Genomic DNA, 15,412 nt, shown 5'->3' on the forward strand with positions numbered 1-15,412 from the left:
AAATGTACGTGCATTTGCGAGTACGTTCCATTACAAGAATGTAAACCCGCAAAATGTATTTCATTAGTTACATTGCATCAAAATAGTAATATCAACCGTTTACTATTTGAATGTGCATAAATCAAAATTTCACAATAGAGTAGTTGCTCCTCTGCAAAGGAGAGATGTCGTCGAAAAAAATTTGTTAAATGATTAACCTACTTGAACATTCCGTTTCGGCATTTTTCTCTTTGAACTCAAACTGAAATCTCTAGATCTAGATATTTTGTTGCTATTTTCCCAGTCAATCTTTTTGAAATACTGCGTGCTTGGGATATCTGAAAATCGGACATGTAAATATGACGCGAAATTTCATTACAGTGAGAAATATTTGGATATATATAAAATATTTGGATTCATGCGAAATATCATGATTTATTTGGATGACCAGGATTCATGTGATGGGCTTTATTAAATCTAATTGAAAGTTCGGAGTCGCGATCTCAAGAGTAAACAAATACAACACAGAAAAGAGAAAGAAAACAACCACTCGCTAACGACAATCATAATGTAGCTAATCACTCAAGCAGGTTATGAAGATAAATGGCAATTTACTACAATCTCTGCGCCATCCAGACCTGGGGAAAATAGAAATACCTTCCATATAGCTAAGAAGAGGACAAGTGATTGAGAGCAGTGTATGCCATAAACTTTTAAACTTTTGACTGTACGTGTATGGTGGAGTTAAAGACTCCTGGTGAACCTAAAAACTATAGAAGCTTAAGGGAATTCTCACCGAAGAGGAGAGATATTTTTAAAATCTCTGACTGACTTCTTTACTGTGAATTATTTGGCGTAACCAAAACGTCCCTGACGCGATTAATCTTTGATAGCTCGGGATGTCTCCTGATTCAGAATGCAAAGCACGAGAAAATTCTGTATGAATTATCTAAGGAAAGGAAAGATGAACGATCAATCATACAGATGCTGCAGATAGGTTCACCAGATACAGGGGCATACACACATACACAGTTATACACACATGAGAATGTACATACAAAGAGGAAAAAGAGAGAAGAATTAAAAGAGAAAAAAGAAAGAAATTATTAAATTGTAAAGTGTAATACAATATTATAAAAACATATAGCTGTAGATTTTCATTAAAATACACAAACTAAAAATTTTGGATTCATGGGTTACATAATTAAACACAATTGGAAATAATTAAATAAATACTAAATAGAGAAAATATGGGTAAATACATAATAACTCAGAAACAAATAAGCAGAAAAAGTATTCTTGATTATACGGTAAACCAAATGAATTCAAACCCAAACTGGGAGAACCATATTCAAAGTCTATGGTACTGAGCTTATGGTACAAAAATTATGATGTAACTCAAGGTATTTGTGGCAGCAGCAGTTTTTGTTGCATCAGGTAAAGTAGCATTACAGTATTACTTTACCTGTATGCATAATAAGAAGAACTGGTCGGATTCGTGAATTAGGTGGATTACACGCTCCGAAAGATCTTGTAAAACTTTCACTTATTACCTTTTCCATTTTTCATCATTAAAATTGTCATTTCTAGTTTTACATTTCCAGTCCAATACTGCTCTGTCATTATGCGAACTTACATTCCATCACACCGAACCCGGCACCAAAAATAACAACCAAATGGAGAAACTGCGAACGGTTGATTTAAAAAAACTGAATATCAAAGCTCATGAACATGAAAGAAATTGGACAATTAAGTTGAGACTCCAATCTATCTGGATCCAGATTTTGCAAAGACAAACAACCCTTAAATACAATAAAAGGAATCGTTGCATTTTTTATCCACTTCAAGCTTACATACATACATAAGTAAGTACAGCAAAATTGATTGAGGGGAAAACACGTACTTTTGTCCGAGCATCTATACTGCGTACAATTCATATATATACATACATGCATACACACACACGCACAAATATATATATGTATTATATATATATAATATATATATATATGTATATATTATATTATAGATATAGATAATATCAGTATATATATTATATATATTTTATATATAGACAAGAAAATAATACCACATGAAAATGAATAGGCGAAATGCCTCGATAAAGCGAAAGCGTTCGGTATGGATTTTTATCATTTTTTTTTTCCCTCCCGTGGTATTCGCTTATATAAAGAAATTACTTATATCTACTGTAATTTTTTTAAACACACACACACGCACACACACACACACACACACACACACACACACACACACACACACATATATATATATATATATATATATATATATATATATATATATAATATATATATATATAATTTAAGCATGACATATTAATATTTCAAAAATTAAGGAACAAATAATCTTTTACTATTCAATTTAATTCATTTTAGAAATAATTTACTCCCGAACGGAATAATTACATAAGATAACTCCTCTTGCCACTAACCAAATTACGAGCAGAAACCTTTCGTTTTTGTGGAAGGAACTAAAGACAAAAAGGGCCACAACCACCAGACCATCGAGAGATACAAGTTGATATCGACTCTGCTTCCAAATTCTTGTCGAATCTGAAGTCGGTGCTCTGAATCCAAATCAACCCTTCCCCACCATGATCCTTAAGAGTAAGTAATAGGTTTGTAACACATTTCGCTATATATAATAGGTTGTAAATTTTGCTCGTGCCATTTTATACTGCCAAGTACTGAACCCCACAAATAATCCATTAACATCGAATTATGTTGCCCTGGAAATATATATATATATATATATATATATATATATATATATATATATATATATATATATATATATATATATATATATATTTCCACACACACACTATATATATGTATATATTATAATATATTATATATATATATATATATATATATATATAATATATATATATATATATAATATTATATAAAATAAGAGAGAGAGAGAGAGAGAGATAAATGAGTAAAATGGCAAATACAATTGTGAGAAGCAGTATGTCAGAAGATATATCAGTGGAAAAAACAGTTGTTTGTAATGGATCTGGTGCGTTCGTATGAATGCTTATTTTATTAAATGCTGAAGATTTTTCAAAAGGAAAACTTGCGTCATTAGGTATAGAGCAGTTTTCTGTTCATAAACCTCTCTCAAACAACCATTTAACGCAGAATAATCGATTTTCCACGATTTATAAATAACTTGTTATTTACAGCCACCATTAAGATTGCTAGCAATCTTTGTCATATACCGGAGTATCTTATGCAGTACGCTGAGAGAAATACTTTATTCCTCTTCACGTTTAATCCCGTCCTTTACCAGATTCAGCTTTTATTTTTCGTCTATAACACAAGGGAATAGAATATAAATATGCCCTATATTTTCTTGGCGTACTCTAGTTGATAGTTGAGTGAAGATACTCAATATGCAATATCTTTTCCGTAAAGACCCATTCCCTCTTAAACCAATAATATCGGCTTGATTGCTCATTGGGTCTTGTCCGTCTGAAATATATTTAAGGAGGGTCTTTCTATGGCCCCTTAACTACAAAAGTTTGGCTCTTACGGGACCACACAGTTTCAATAAAAAATACAGAGAAGTTCGGTGTGATGCTGGTTGCATATATATATTATATATATATATATTATATATATATATATATATATATATATATATATATATATATATATATATCAACCAGCATCACACCGAACTTCTAACAATATATATATATATTTCTATAGATATATAGATATTATATATATATATATATATATATATATATTATATATATATATATATATATATATAAGTCATATCACATTACCGTGATTCATATACATACATCGAGCTACAATGTCCTTTAATATCTAATTCGCTCTACCTCGGAATTTAATATATTTTCATATATGCTTAACCGAGGGGGAATTTTTTTTACACGATGATAGATTTGCCTGGTCGGTGGTGAGGTAGGTAAAAGCTGCCACTGACGTCCTGGATTTGAATGGGCTTCTGAGGTTCGCGTCTGGGACCAGGCAAATCTATGATCGTGTAAAAAAAAAAATTACCCCTCGGTTAAGCATATATGCAAATATATTACTTCATATATATATATATATATATATATATATATATATATATATATATACTATATATATACATATATATATATATATATGTATATATATATGTATGTTTATATATGGGGTCGAAAAATACAAGCGTCAAGAAGTGACTCATGTGGCATTGGAGGAAAAGGAGAAATTTAAAGAACTGGAAAAAGCCTGACGTAATTTCAACTATTCGGATTCCGCTTGACTGGCAAACACGCATTAAGACAAGAAATATATGGAAAACTTCATAGAATTACAGACACATTGATTAGAAAACTGGATAGAAAATTAAACAACCTTATCGACAACAGTGATTGGACCAATAATGCTAGAAGTGATTGTGTAGCGAACTTATTAAGCAAACAAATAAGTGAAAATGCAGTGAGTGCATTAGGCTTTGGTTTGTCTTTCTTCATTTGTAACAAACCTTCAGCTTTATCAATAGCGACATCTCTATATAAGTTTGAAAAATACTGTGACCTACCACAAAATCATTCAGACATTATCAAAGGCATTACATATAGTGCTACGTATGCCTATCATGAAAATAACTTTCCCGCTCGCTACAGAAAAAGTTTAAAAGAATTGAAGAATGATGATAGCTTACACACTACTAAGGCTGATAAATCCAATAATTTAGTAGTTCTGGACAAAACTGACTACATAGCACGCATGCTTACTTTATTAGAAGATGAAACAACTTACAAAAAACTCACAAAAATCTGTTGGACTAAATAATAAAAAAACTTTAATATCAGTATGAAACAGATTCTTAAGGTAAAAAAAAAAAAATGTGTAAGTTAACTGTAAAGTGTCCCCCATTTCCTTGTTTATATGGCCTAGTTAAAACTCATAAGGAAAACAAACCTATGCGGCAAATTATTAGTACTGTAGGATCAAGTAAAAATTTATGTGTACGTATTAAGCAGCATATGTATTCAGTTAGAACAGCCCAGACTTCAGATGCAGTATTTATCTATCTGAACGAAAAATATCATTGTATAAATTGGGGCGATACCTCTGTAATTGCTAAGTCTAATGATTATGTTTCAAGAAATTTACTGGAATCAGCAATTATACAAATCACTAATAAAAATAACCTATATCTTAGTCTGGGATTGTACCATTTGGACCCATATATTTGTAAAATGTTTATGAAGGACCTTAAAATAAATGAACTACTAATTAATTAGTCCCACATATATGTAGTTATTATTATCTCTCTCTCTCTCGGCTCAGATCGGTCTCTCTCTCTCCTCTTCTATATAATATTATAGATATAATATATATACATATATATATATATATTATATATATATATATATATATATTATTTATATCCTATTTTCGTCTTTTCACTCATTTTTTGGAACATTTTTGTAAATTTCATGTTAACTAATACAAAATGTATTGCTTTTTCGATTAGAATTTCCCTTGACAAGGCACAGTGCCTAAATCCTTAATCTATTTTTTCGGGATGTTACTAAGTCGTTTATGCTTCTTTGTTTTCCAAAATGTATTGTTTTCTGGATGAATCATCTGTTGACCACGTGTGTGTTCCTCCAAGGCGTGGCTGCCTAAAATCTCTAATCTTGCCCTCAGGCGTTTTTTCGTTTGTGTAGAGTGAATTGGACCTTATGCTAATCTTGTAATGTCAGTTTGGATATAAAGCCTACTTGCGTAATGTTTTTGCTCTGTATGATCAGTTGTGCCTAAATTCTTGGCTCTCTCGCCTTTCAGTTTTCCTCCATGGCATTACCTCTATTTATACATAGTATCACGTTTTATATACTTCGTGATCAAGTTATTCATTCATGTATACTAATTGTGCGTGTATATACATCCCATCAATCTAAGCATATAAGAAGCCATAAATTAGAGCAATTTTGGCGTCAATTACACAATTTATGATATATATAATATATATATAAATATTTGTATATATTTTGAAATGTGGTCGAAAAATGCAAGCGTCAAGAAATCACGCATATATATATATATATATATATATATATATATATATATATATATATATATATATATATATATATATATATATATATAAGTAGTATAAGAAGCCATAAATTAGAGACAATTTCGGCGTCAATTATACAATTTATTATATATAGATATATATATATATATATAATATATATATATATATATATATATATATATATATATATATATATATATATATAGTCACATGCGCGACTTCTTGACGCTTGCATTTTTCGACCACATTTCAATTTCACAAAACCAAAAGAATATGTAAAGTAAGAGTGCGAAAATATGGCATGCTTTTGAGTATAGAACATCCAGGTGTTTTGCCCTAGGCTATTTCTTTCCATCACAAAGGAGTGCCAGGGAAAAATAATTCCAATTCGTCTCACTGTCAAATAAATCATGGACGCCCAAATGTCTCGCTTTTCAGCCCTTAATTTCATCATAAATCAGATTAATGTCAAAATAAGTTCACCATAGTTTTATTCCACTTGATATACCTTCGAAGCTTAAAATTTACCTCAAGACGCTGTGAAAATAATAACTCTATAGAAAGCCACATCCCTTAAGTCTTTTGCCTAATTCCCTATTCAATTCTGTACAATCCCCTTTAACGACCTCCAGCAGTCATTAGCACTTCACGCCACCCAGACTCATTGGCCACCTGCATTCGGTCAAACCTTAAGCTCCACACCTAAGCTCCTACTGCCATTGTGTAAAAACCCCTATGGCCTCGATAACTCATCACCACCACCGCTCCAGCGGCTGAGCCCTCGACCCTGTCACAGGACATTTAACTTTCGTCTGACCTGAACCCTTTCCAAACCAAGTAACTCTCAACCTTACCCTCTCCTCAGCGACACCCTTTTCCATTGTTGTTCATTGTGACACTCATTTCTGTCGAAATATTGTTCTCTATCCAGCACCACCTGGGGATATAAAGGATCCTCCTTTTGACAGCAGAACAAAAGAAGTCGCCATACAAAAACATCCAAGATAGCGGCCACAGACAGGGATATAAGGGACTAGGATCGCCCTTACATATCAGTACAGCAGGGAGCCGTTTCAGAAGAAGGAGGCTCTTACCACGATAGCCCTAGGCCCTTAACTATCATAGGACCTCTGTTGTCCACCTTTAGAGCTGAGAGAGACTCATCTGACCAAGTACCTTGGCTTACACTTAAACCCTACGAGCCCTTCCTTACATAGACTCATACTCAACACCACAATCATGCTCTCCCCTCCAGCGGCCTGGCATGATCAGCAATCCAATCACACCCTGATATCAGGTAATGTGCTGTGAGAACTGCATTTTCTATTTGAAGCCAGTGTCTATAATCCCAACTCCTATTCCTTAACCTAATTCTCCAACCCTGTTCACATATCCTCAAATCCTCCCTACTGAATTTGTTTCCCCAAATTCCCAGTGCAGTGAAAACGTGACCCAGTGCAGCGACATAAATCCCTTTAGCAGTAATAGTCTTATTCTAAGAAGAGATTATAGTTGTGCTTTCTTGGTGTCAAGCTGTTGCCTCAACAGTAAAGTTCTTTGTAATATTCCAAGTCTTCAGTCACTACAACTCTGAATTTTTTACAGATTGTACCAGCAGTGCAGTTGTGTCTATTTGTCTGTAATTCAATGGTGTTTATTTTGTGTATTTATTTTAGCTGTTCTGTATCAGACCCACCAAGGAATCATGTTTTACTCTAATTGTTAACTTTTAAGATTGGTCTAGCTAATTAATTATCATCCTCGTACCTTGTGTGGCACTTTGTGTTTGTATCCTTATTTAACATATCCTACAGTGCAACAGGATTCAATAGTAGCCCCAGTAATATCCCATGCATTTTAGTGAAAATTATACTTAATTCTAGTGGAGGCACAGTGTTTTCTTTTAACCAATACTTTGGGTATCTAGCATATTTTCACACTACTCAAACGACTACTTTCTGTTAGCTGTCTCCCTTTTTCAATGGTCCTATGCATTCACTGATCAAGTCATCCCGTTGCTAAGGCACCCAAATTGAGCCAGGTCATTAATCTAGTCACTCAACTGATATTTCAAACCTTGGATCCAACAACATCGTGGCTGACATGCAACAGTATATATATATATATATTATATATATATATATATATATATATATATATATATATATATATATATATATATATATTCTTACGGAGTTTTGATTGCCTCGTCGTCACAGAATCAGTAATGTTTAATTAGTTCTAGAAGAGCAGCCATTATTCTCCGATCATCTGACTTTAGGAGGGAGAACTCAGGCCAGACATTGGCATGTCCAGCGCCAGCCGTTAGTAGCGGGGGGAATAAAGACTCATTTAAACCGATTTAGGGACGATATCCCAAGGGGGTGGGGGGTTTAATATTACACAAACTAACTAGGTTACTTATTAAGGCCCTACTTAAAAGATCCCTATTCCTGTGAACCTTTGCTGGCGATATGTTCTGTTCCCAGCATGACCTGCCATTGGGGGGAGAAGCTGCCCCAACACCCAAGTTTCGTGCCCGACAACGTTCTCAGTTCACTTCAGTCCTTGACCCAGGAGAGACGTCCAAGCCAGCCTGCCTATAGGCCTACAAAAGGGATAACTGGCACGCCCCGACCTCGGACAAAGCAGACGCCATATTCTCCAAAGGTCCACTCCATAAGGCATCCAGGTACGTCTTGAGTTACAGTCATATTGCCAGTTCTTTTCCTCCGAGTCAAATAAACTCTTCCACATTTTCCAATTCGAACTCCTAATTCTCAAATGAACATCCCTTTGTTCCTTTCCTACTTCGTGGCCGCATGCCACCTTTTGTGATCGTCCCAGACAAAGTCTTCATTGAATATATCATTTAAGCACTAGAGTTCCTTCCCCAGTGTGTGTTAGACAAAAGTGATTAACTGCAAAGTTGTGCAAGAAGTCTTTATTTTGTTGTGGTTAATCTGGGAATTCGATTTCCAGATTTGCTGAGTCACATGCGACATCTCCTCGCAAGTGCTTCCTTACCACAAGATACCTATTATCAATTTTGGAAACCAGCATTGAATTAGATTTGATTTTGGCCAGCTTTCCCCTATTGTGAGAGATAGGAGTGGTCCAGACCTTATACGGCACTCTGACCACGTGTGGCCAAGTTGCCTTTCCTTATCCCAGGCCAGTCCATTGTCTTTTGTAAATAAACGTAATGTAAATTAATCAGCTGAGTATTCCTGGTGACCTCCCAGAACCAAATCAATCCTTTTTATAGCTATCTAAGGTAAGTCAGAAGCCCTCTATTTTCAATTTTTCCCTCTTAATATTTCCTTTCTTTACGTTTGGGACTACAAGGCGCCCAATACGTAAAAGTGGCAACCCTGCAAGGATTCGAATCCGGAGCTGCTTAAAAGCTTGTAAATCGCATTATCCCCTTAAAAAACGTAAACTGTAAATTACTTTTACAAAGCGTAAATCAAAAGAAATCATTCATAATTGCGCAGGAGACACGCAAGACTCACAGTAAGGCATATCATTCATTTAATATGATTCTTCTTATAACCATTGTTAGCTGTAAGTTACGTTAAGGAGTTATTTTAAAAGTGTTTTAAATAAGTGTGCTCTCTCAGTTAGAGATATTATTGTGTAACGGCGAAAGCGCCAGAGCCTTATTTTAGCATCGCGCGAATTAGCCTTCGCGAATTCCTTCCGTTAGCAGGATTCAGTTAGTTGGAGGAGATGACACACGTGTGTGTGTGGTAGACAGATGCCAGAAAGTACTAGTTAAAACTAGGAAGTGCTTTGCCAGGGTTCATTGCATGTATTAGCAAGCCTAGCTAGTTAGTAGTGTTCTACTAATAGTTATGGCAAAAGAAGTGTACAATTCTTTTGTCTGTGAGATGTTAGGGGAATTCGTTTTAACTTAGCTATCATTTCAAGCGTTGGTAACCACAGCACGCTCGCCTAGCTTCCCAGCGCATCAGCTGCGCATGCGCGGCCAGCCCCTTTCAGCCAAACTCGTGTTCAAAGTCAAGCATTCATTTACCACCTAAAGCTTTATCTCAATGATAAGCCAAAAAACGTAAATCTTCAGGCTTTAACATAAATAATATCAATCTCAGTGCTAGTATCTATCATTCTGCCAGAAAAATTAATGTTAATTCGCCTTGAATAAGAAATTAGAATTTTGTTGTTGTAAATTGTGCACTCCGTTTACAGCAATCAGCTGATTTCCAAACCCCTGCTCTGCTCACCTTCCCGCATGTTTCACTTCACATCGCTCACTCGCTCGCCGAGCGAAAGTTTTCATTTCACTTCAGACTTAACGTAACCTCTTTTACAAATGTTTGCTAACATCAGTTCAAAATCCTTACCGTCATTTCACTTGTCACAGGGAGCTAGTTACCTTACCTAAAGTAAATATAACTCTTAGTAAAGTACATTAGAAGAATTGTTAATGTAACCGCGTTGTAAATCACTCATAATCTAGCGCAGTCTTGCAAGCATTTATTTAATTTACCGAGTACTTCTACCAAGAACTGAGCATTTTCAATTTACTGTTACCTGTCGTTGCCCAAGTGGTCTTTTCCATTTTTTATTGCAAAAGACTTGCGTATACTGTAAGCACAAACTGCACAGTGTGCCAACGCAACCTCATTACTTCCATACAAGGAAGCTGCTACCAGTCTAGGACTGGCCACCACCAGTGCACCACAGGCCCTACCATTTTACAGTGCCACTAATCCATGACACTGTCCATCGACTAGCTGCAGAAGTACTCCCCCATTTACTTTCTCTCCTCTGCCGTTACACTCTGCCACAAACAGAGTGCCATTTCTCTTTGGTATATTTGAGTATACTGCATTAGTGTCGTCCAACGGGACACACCAGCACGCTATCACTGCAATCAAGGAAAGCCTCCATAAGTGCCATTGCACCTGTATCAGACGTACAGGTAGCTCTTTACCTGCGTATATCACTCACCAAAGGAACGCCTCCATAAGTGCCGCAATACCAGCACGCAACCAGTGCTGTCCAAGGAATGCCTCCATAAGTGCCACTGCACCTATAGCAGATGTACATGTAGCGCTTTACCTGCGTTTCCGTCCTTACGGAACGCCCATTTCATCAGTGTTTCCGTGTGTAAGGATTCTTATCCTTCCGGATCACTCACCAAAGAAACGCCTCCATAAGTGCCATGTTACCAGCACTCTATTAGTGCTGTCCAAGGAACGCCTCCATAAGTGTCGTGCACCTGTACAGGACGTACAGGTAGTATTTATCTACATATCCACCTTTACGGAACGACCATTTCATTAGTGTGTCCATGTAAAAGGATCAGTACTCCTTCGGAACACTCAACCAAGGAACGCCATCCAGAAAGGGCCGACGATTCCAGCACTACTAATGTTGTCCAAGGAATGCCTCCATAAGTGCCGTGCAACTGTACAGGATGTACAGGTAGCCATTCAACTGCCTATCTGCTATTCCGGAGCACCCAACCAAGGATTGCCTCCATAAGTGCCGCAATACCAGCCCTGTGCACCTGTATAGGACCTACAGGTTGCCATTCCATTATGTATCCCAGATTTAGGAACGCCCTTAAGTGTGAACTTACACACCACACTCCATTATATTTTCTCACCTCATCAGAAGGTGCCGCTCAAGAAGTGCCACCCATTTACGGGACACTTCCCAAGTGCCACAGAGCACCCAGTCTTCTCAGACATTTTTTCATTACCACATTTGCAGAACCCATCTCTAGGCGAGTGCCACCTTACCAAGTAGGCACTCCCATCCATCCAGTACTATTCCTGGCTTTCATTTCATATCGGTCCCAGCCTCCACTGCATAGCCTAAGGGAAATGTCTTCCCTGCTTCCAAGCCAGAGACCATGAGCTGGACTTCCGGTAAGAGGTGGTTGTGGAGGTTCTGCACCACTTGTTGTGTGCGTGGGCATGCAGTGGATTCCGAACCAGTGCCCAAGTCGATCCCTACCTTGGGATGAGAGCTTCCAAGGTGAACTTCTCCAAGGCTACCATGTAGCCCTACCTGATGAACAGTCTCCTACAGCCCATCGGTGGGTACACATCATGGCCGATGCTGAAGCCCAGGTCTCCCTCATTTCAAGAAAGGCATTGCCTAGGGGTTCCAAAATCCAGAAGGATGAAGCCATTCAGTTCGAATGGATAGATGGCAACCGCTATTCTGTTCCTTCAGTCCTTCTGAAGGTAGAAATGCCCTTGTTGGACCAGGAGACCAGGGAAGTCACATTATGCCGCCTGGAAGTAGTAGACAAGTTTCATGATGTCTATCAGGTCATCTTGGGCTGTGATCTCTTAAAACCATATCTCCCCTGGACACAGCTCCCACTACCAGATGCACCGGACCCTGCAGCATGCCCAATAACCAGACCTCAGTTTTGTATTCCGAGGCTAGTGCCTCTGATGTCACTGACATCATTTCTATTCGTGAGCCTGGTCCTGACCCAGTGCTAGATCTAGAGATTCCTGCCGCATCCTGCCAGCCTCTTACCATTTCACCGCCTGCCTTCTCCATTTCGGAAGTGAGCCAACCAGCTAACCCCGGACTTGTTCCGGAGGGAAATTCAAAGGAGGATTACTTAACCTCCCCACATCAAATCACTGCCAGAGAGGACTCTTCACCTGTGCCAGAGCACACTGCAAGCCTTGGTGACCCCACAGATTCGCAACCTGTGGTGCCATCTCGGCCTTATCATCCAGTGCCACGGAAGAAGTTCTGGAACAAGTTCTGCCGGGACTGTGGTCGCAAGGGTCACATGTCTGCAAATTACGGAGGGTGCGCTAATCACAATATTCCCGCCATCGCAATGGCAATTACCAATTCATCTTCACTAGGGCCCCCGGCTAAGGGGCCTATCACTGTCGCACCCCTCCAAAACCATTATCCTCCAAGCCACGTCAGAGCCTTTGACAACTCTGGCGCTCAAATCTCCCTAATATGGGAAGACCGAATCCCTCATGGGGCTAATGTTGACAGACATCAACTCATTACAATCGAAGGCATCAATCACGTAAAGCTGATCTTTCTGACAGTCACATTGAGGGTCACCAGACCTCACTTCTCCAATCTTGCAGTTGCAAGCTACATTCCAGGAGGTTATGACCTCCTAGGGCAAGACATGAAGTCCCCCTCTCATTTCCAAAAACCTAGGGGTCCTAACCCCACGGCCAATCACTCCAAAGCAAGGAGCCATCCAAGACCTACTTCCTCCCGGAAGTACGGCCACCAACAGTCTCCCCTGTCACCAAGGAGGGAGATTGATCACTCACAGTTCCGCTGCAAAACCTGCAGCGTAATAGGGCACTCCACGAATTGGTCTAGGTGCCCTAGCAAGCTACAAGCAGCAGACACTATTAATTCTCAAAAAGGCTCAGCCTTCCACCAGAGACAGGAACCTCTGTCCCCCATCACCACGGGCACGCTGAGAGGTATTGCACCTCTGGTACCCGTCCCAGGTACGCCTGACGTCAACTCTCTGCCAGTGCCACTTGGCAGCACTGAGCAGTGCCATGCTCCGTCCAGCTCAGTCCTTGACCTAGGACAGACGTCCAAACCAGCCTGCCTATAGGCCTACAAAGGGGATAACTCGCGCGCCCCGACCTCTGACAAAGCCGACACCATATTCTCCAAAGGTCCACTACATAGGCATCCAGGTATATCTTGAATTACAGTCATATTGCCAGTTCTTTTCCTCCGAGTCAAATAAACTCTTCCACATTTTCCAATTCGAACTCCTAATTCTCAAATGAACATCCCTTTGTTCCTTTCCTATCTCGTGGCCACATGCCACCTTTTGTGATCGTCCCAGACAAAGTCTTCATTGAATATATCATTTAAGCACTAGAGTTACTTCCCCAGTGTTTCCTTACCGCAAGATACCTATTATCAATTTTGGAAACCAGCACTGAATTAGATTTGATTTTGGCCAGCTTTTCCCTATTGTGAGAGATAGGAGTGGTCCAGACCTTATACGGCGCTCTGACCACGTGTGGCCAAGTTGCCTTGCCTTATTCCAGGCCAGTCCGTGTTCTTTTGTAAATAAACGTAATGTAAATTAAACAGCTGAGTATTCCTGGCGACCTCCCAGAACCAAATCAATCCTTATTATAGTTATCTAAGGTAAGTCAGAAGCCCTCTATTTTCAATTTTTCCCTCTTAATATTTCCTTTCTTTACGTTTTGGACTACAAGGCTCCCAATACGTATTTTATTTAATTATTTATTTAATTTATATATATATACACACATAATATTATATATATATATAGATATTTATATATATGTATATATATAAAATATATATATAAATATAGATATAATATATATATATATATATATATATTATAAAAATATATATATACATATATATGTATTATATATATCTCTAATATATATATAGCATATATATAATATATATATTATATATATATATTTTATATCTATATATATATATATATATATATATATATATATTATATACACTATATATATAATATTATTCTATATATATTCATATATATATATATATATATATTTATCTATAACTAAATATATATATATTATCTATATACCCACACATATATATATACATCAAATATATATATATATATATATATAATATATATATACTATATATCCTATATATATATTATATATATGTGTATTATGTATATATATATATATATATATATATATATATATATATATATATATATATATATATATATATATATATACATATTGGGTGTAAATAATACTTGGGACGAAATTGCTCCACATTACCTCATATTTATTCATTTATACGAAATAAATTCGGGTCCGTTACAACTTGGCTGTATTTAATTTTCACAATCTTCACAATTTCACTGGACTTCTGTCTTTTCTTAAGTCTGAATTTGCTTATTGTACATTTGTATGGATGTTTTTTTATAACTGGGCAATACCCAGTTAATATTAGGGCTTCCTATCAGATTACTTGTTCTATCAACCCAAAATAATAATAACATTAATAATTAAAAGTCGTCTAAGTATTTTTTGGTCAGAACGCCTTTTGCAACTATATTTTGTGCATTAAAAACAAGGTCAAGTGCTGTGATATTTATGTCTATTATCGTGGTATATAAAATCATATTTTTATCTGAGTTCTTATTGAACTGTCGTTAAGTGCACTTAACTCTCAGATATTTCGTCACTGGTCCTAGGATAAGAAACCAGTCATAGTACCTTAAAAGTTGATTTCAGAAGCTCAATATCGAACTGCAATAAATCAGACA

The sequence above is a fragment of the Macrobrachium nipponense genome, chromosome 8, assembly GCF_015104395.2.
Source record: "Macrobrachium nipponense isolate FS-2020 chromosome 8, ASM1510439v2, whole genome shotgun sequence".
Classification (NCBI taxonomy): domain Eukaryota; kingdom Metazoa; phylum Arthropoda; class Malacostraca; order Decapoda; family Palaemonidae; genus Macrobrachium; species Macrobrachium nipponense.